Source organism: Protopterus annectens, chromosome 12.part0 (assembly GCF_019279795.1).
Source record: "Protopterus annectens isolate FY-2018-M chromosome 12.part0, PAN1.0, whole genome shotgun sequence".
Lineage (NCBI taxonomy): Eukaryota > Metazoa > Chordata > Ceratodontiformes > Protopteridae > Protopterus > Protopterus annectens.
Window position 1 is genome coordinate 979,077,311 of NC_056746.1, and position 6,000 is coordinate 979,083,310.

A 6,000-nucleotide genomic window follows, 5' to 3' on the forward strand; every position below is an offset into this window, starting at 1 on the left:
TTTTTTCTTTAATAGAGAATTTTTTCATCAAGGACAGGAGTGTCAACAGGATGAAATGTGCCCCATATTTATTAATAAGAATTTAATTGAATGGGAAAAACAATTTTGTTTAAGTCATCATTGTTCAAACATATGTATGCATATTTTAGATTGAAGGATTTAATTAATTATTTTAATAGCACTAAAGAATTTTTGAAATTCACCTACACATTTGGCTATGACAAAATTGATTTTATATATATATATATATATATATATATATATATATATATAAAACTTTGTTAAAATGTTTGGTAAAATTAAAGTTTAGTTCCATGATTTTTCATAAGGAAACCTTCTCAAATTCCTACTTACATTTTAATTGCTGCCACCCTTTTTTATTTTCAAAAAAGAAAAGAATATAGCTAACGGTCAAACAGTTCATTTATCAAGATTGATTAATGATGACAAAGTGTTTGGTTTTGAAATGAAATTATTAGTTAAAATGTTTTTAGAAAGAGATTATCCCATTTCTTTACTGGAAGAAATGGAAAGGGTTGTTACTGAAGGAAGAAAAACAAGATATGCACCTGTTTTGGGGGGAATGAATATTTCAACATTAATTAAAGGAAGAGAGGTTTCAAAGTCAGGGCTATGGAGGTCCCTTATAACAGTGATGCTGGAAAAAATTGTTATTATTTTGAAAACAAATTGGAAAATGTTTTTTACCCAGGAAGTAAAAATAAAGCTCGGTGAAGTGCTTCATTTTATATTTAGGAGTAAATACCTAAAAGAATACATGGAAAAGGGAAACGGTGTTGATGTATGGGATAGTTATAAGTGAAAAATGTCCAAATGTGGATGTTACAAATTCTGTAGATGCATTAATGTTGGTCCTTATGTGAGTGTTGATAATTTTAATAAGACTATTGCAAGCCCTGTTTTTTGTAATTGTAATGCAGTAGGTGTTGTAAATTTGGTAAGATGCATGTCATGTTCAGGCTTTTATGTGGGTAAAACAAAAAGAAGGCTGAGAAATAGAATAATGATCTTATACGATATTAAGAAAAAGAAAACTACAAGTGCTTTGTACAGACACTTGGTAAAGTATACATTGTCAAAAATATTTATTTTTTTTTGTTATTGATAAAAGTGACTCAGGAGCTGAGGAGAGAGGATTTTGAGAATATTACTAAATATAAAGAACGGAGTGGCAAATTAGATTAGATGCCAATAACAAGCTCGGTTTGAATGATACACTATCTCTAATGAGTGTGTTAAAACTGAAGTAACTTAAAATATAAAGGGTTTTTATTTATAAAGTTATTATTACACAAAGTTTTTTTAAGTATAAAAGTTTTTAGCAACAGAAAGTTGTTGTTTTTAATTATTGTATGTGTTTCTTTAGTGATATTGTGAAAGTAATTAATATTAATGAATAAATAAATGTGATTGGAAGATGGGTGTATAAATAAAAGATAGTTTTGCATTAAAAATGTACTGTGAAGAAGTTCTAGATATTGTAATGGACAAAGCACTTAGTACTGTATGTTTTTAATTCAGTAAAGTTGGTTCTTGATGATTTTTGGTCATTTGCCATTTGTTTTTTTTTTGTCTTATTTGTTATTACATTTTTTATTTTGTAGAACAATATAGCCCTCATCGCCTGTAAGAAATAGCTAATAAACTAGTAGCTATGGTATTTAAATGACTGTAGAACATGTTTTCAAGTTGGAAAAGTATTTATAACCATGGACTTAAGAACTGTACCCACATTTTAATTGGTTGTGTCTTCATACCATGTACTAGATAATATAAACCTGCTTTTATTCATTCAAATCCTCATAATTATATGGAAATCAGTTTTCAGTCATGAACATCAAGCTAGAAAAATGTTATTATTCTTCTCCAAACCAATGAACTCTACTATGCATCTCTGGCAGATTAAATGCAGTACTGATTGTAACACTAGGAATGTAGTATATATTGCCCACTGTGAATATTGTTTTAAATTCTACATGGGAAAAAGTAATTGTCAGCTTAGGGAAAGAATTAGAGATCATAAGTATATTGTGTAAGGAAGGGCCAAGACTATAGTGTTATAGCTAAGCTAAGCATTTGTTAATGGAGGGTGATAGGCACAAGTTTTTATTTCAAGTTCTTCAGGTTGAACCAGATAGTGTTAGGATGGGTGACATAACAAATAATACTGAATCCAATGAATTGAAATGGATTTTACGTTTAGGGGCACATCAGGGATCTGGGTTAAATGACATGGTCCCTCTTAAGCCAGTGTTAAAGGCTAAAAAGCTTAAACATTTGACTTTTCAGCTTTTCCTTTGATAAATCTTCTTCTTCTTTTGGCTTTTCCCAGTTAGGGGTCGCCAGAGCGGATCATCTGTCCGCTCATGATTGGCAGTGGAGTTTTTATGGTGTTGAGTTGCCAGCCCAGCGCCCAACCTTCCACAGAAGGCCCACACACATACACACACTTACACCTAGGGCCAATTTAGAGTGTCCAATCCACCTACTGCATGTCTTTGGGATGTGGGAGGAAACTGGAGCACTCGGAGGAAACCCACGTGACCACAGGGAGAACATGCAGACTCCGCACAGAAGGCACCCCAGCCGAGAATCGAACCGGAGAACCTCTTGCTGTGAGGCGGCAATGCTAACCGCTGCACCACCGCGGCCGCCCCTTTTCCCTTGATAAATGCATTTTAGTATTTTTTTTTTTTTTTAAATATTTTATACATGGGCTTGAATGAAGGTTAATATACATATCTATATGTATTGTAAATGACAATATACAGTCATATGAATGTTTTTGGGAAACTATCACTTTAATTTAATTAGTCAGTATTTTGGAGGGATTTTTATGTCGTCTGATTGGAAGTGCTTTATTGACTTGTATATAAAACTCTGAGCATTTCATGCACTTTTTTGTGTCTGAAGAAGTAATGGTTGCATTACAAAAGCACTTACACTGAATAAAAGTTGTATTGTTTTAGAAGAAGTTGCCCGTTGCCTTCACTACTGGGTTTTCTGTGGATTTACTTGAACTACTCACTACACCTTGGTTTGTGGGGTTGCTGGATTGTTTGCTTTGATGTTTCCTTATTTAGATGACTTACTAATCTTTGCAGAGTCTTTTCCTGGATGTCAAAAGTCATTACAATGGCTTTCTTCTCTTCTGACCAATCTGGAATTCCAGATAAATGTTCAGAAATCCTCACTGACCACATCACACAGAACTGTCTTTCTGAACTGTCTTATAGAAATTTCTCAGCAAAAGGCTTTTAACACAGGAAAAGATGGATTTTTATCTGGAATTTTCTGGGGCTTCTCAAATTAGTTTTAGACTTCAGCCAGAGATTATCTCAAGATCCTGCGATTCATGACTTCTATGATTCTCAAGGTTCCTCTCACCAGGTTAAACATGAGAAAGATGTAATTGTTTCTAAAAAATATATGGACCCAGCAATTGCATCCTCTGGAATTTCAGATTCCAATGCTGAGCTTTGTTAAAAAGGATCTGCAGTGGTGGAGACTACAGATAAAAGCAAATATATGCCTCCCCTTTTCTCTTCTACCTCAAGACCATATTTCATATTTCACTCAGGAGGCAGTTTCTATAGGGTGGATAAAGGTGCAAGACGTGGAACTCCTCAGACAGACCAAAGCACAGTAACTGTTAAAGAGATGTTGGCTGTGACCCATGGCTTAAAATCTCTTCATCACTCATGATCCTCTGTTTTTGTAAGTGATTACAAACATCACCACCGTGATGTGGCATATAAGCAAGCAAGAGTACACCAGGTCGTACCCTTTGTGCAGGCTGGCTAAGGTGTCTTGGGAGGTAGCTTTTTAGCACTTCTTAACCCTCAAAGCTTCTTACCATTCTGTCAGAGCAAAACATAGTTTTTGACAAGCTTAGCTATACCAGAACAGACCCTTATTGAAAAAAGGGGGTATTCCATGAATTGATCCAGTTATATGGAACACCTCAGGCTCCTTTTAAAACAGACAATTGAATACATTCTGCTTCAGGACTCTCTGCATACAAGTTTGGAAAACAGATGTTTTTTTTTTCCTGTGGTTGGTAATGTTCCTTTATGCCTATGCACTGATATGCAGGGTAATTCTAAAGAATCTGAAGGACTCCCCAAAGATCATTGCAGTGACCCCCTTTTAGATCAGGCAACACTGGTTTTCCATTAATGTGTAATTGGCCAAGGGTAATTACCATGAGCTTCCAAACAAAGTAGGCCTTCTTACAGAAAACAGTGGTGGTGGTGGGGATTAGCTACAACCAGTCTCAAACATCTTCAACTAACTTCCTGGATGATTCAATTTTTATTCTTTTTAGATGCCTCTTTCCAGTGGATATGCAGCAAGTATTAAAGGAGGCAAGAAAACATTCTAATAGGAAATTTTATATTGGCAAATGGAAAATATTTTCTATCTGGTGTTTAGCCAATAACCAGGGACCCATCTGGGATTACGTAGCACTGCTGTTTACATTTTTGTGTGAGTTACTCTCCTCTGTATATCTTTTGGCTGTTGCAGTATGCCTGCCAATGGACCTCCACTTTCTTCACTGTTTTTAGTGAAACAATTTCTGAAGGCAGTTTCACACCTGCGACCGCCTCATAAACAGGTTGTTCCTTCTTGCATGTCTCCATTTGAACCTGTTCATCAATCAGACTTATGGTTCATTACATAGAAAAATATCCTTCTCATTGCTGTGACATCTGCAAGAACAATATTTGAGTTACAAGCTCTCATTGTGGGTGAACCTTATCTGGTCTTTCATAGAGATAGGGTCACATTAATAATAAGTCCCTCATTCATGCCCAAAGTTGTTTAAGAGTTGTAATGGGGAAGAAAGGGATAACTGGGAACATATGTTTTGGTAGTGTAAAGAGTTGTCAGACTTTAAAAAAGTCCCTAAAGACTACTCTGTCAGGAATATTGGGTAAGTAAATGGCTATAGCTAAGGAAAAGTTTTTTTTTTTTGAGCTGGGATACAGGATCTTAATTGCCTAGACATAATAACACCTTGTTCGGTTTAATTCTGGTAGCTGTCAAAAAAGCAGTTTCTAGAAAATGGAAATCAAAGTCTAAACCAACTATATTTGCACTAGTGAATATTACAACAAAGATAAAAGAACTGGAAGTGGGGTCTTTACAAAAGAGTGAGAGCAAATTACACAGAAAAACAAGGGAAATTATGGGAACAATGCATGCAGAATAATGTTTTGGAGGAGGAGTGAGGTTTAAGGGAAGGCAGGAATTGATTAATTTATGTAATGTTGGATTGATAATTGTATAAAAAAATATATGTGATGTATAACATTTTTAACTGAACATGTTAACATGGTTTGTTTTCTTTTAAATACATGTATGTTTGCCTATGTCTTAAATGATAATTCAATGAGGATGATAAAAGAGTAGTTTAAGAGTTTACTTTGAATCAGGTTATCAATCTCCACTGTTATATCCGGATTCTCAGAATCAGGGAGAAAAGATTCTATATACTCAGCACATGCATAGACAGTTCAGGTACTATCTTGACAGAACTAAGTCCTTCAGAAAAGTAACAAAACTGAAAAAAAATGGCACTGTACATGTCTTGACAACATATCCTTCATGGACCGTTTCAAAGCCCTGTCACCATACTCTGGATCCTTCAGTGACCTGTGTCTGGCATACAAGGCATCCTCTGACACATTACTGATGGATTTACTGCATATCAACAAGTCAAATGGTAACAGAAATACTTGGTCTAGGGATCTGAACCTCTTCTGTAATATCAACAGAATGGTTTGGAGGGATTGGTATATTTCACAGAGGATACCACTGCTGTGGAATAGTCTCCCGATCCACATAAAACAAAGTTCATCCCTGTCCATTTTCAAGTGCAACTTAGATCTATGGATAGGAAACAGAAAATATACCCTTGGACTGCCCCCGCTACTACTAATGGACAGATGTGGTTCCTAAATGTTTATCCCATGC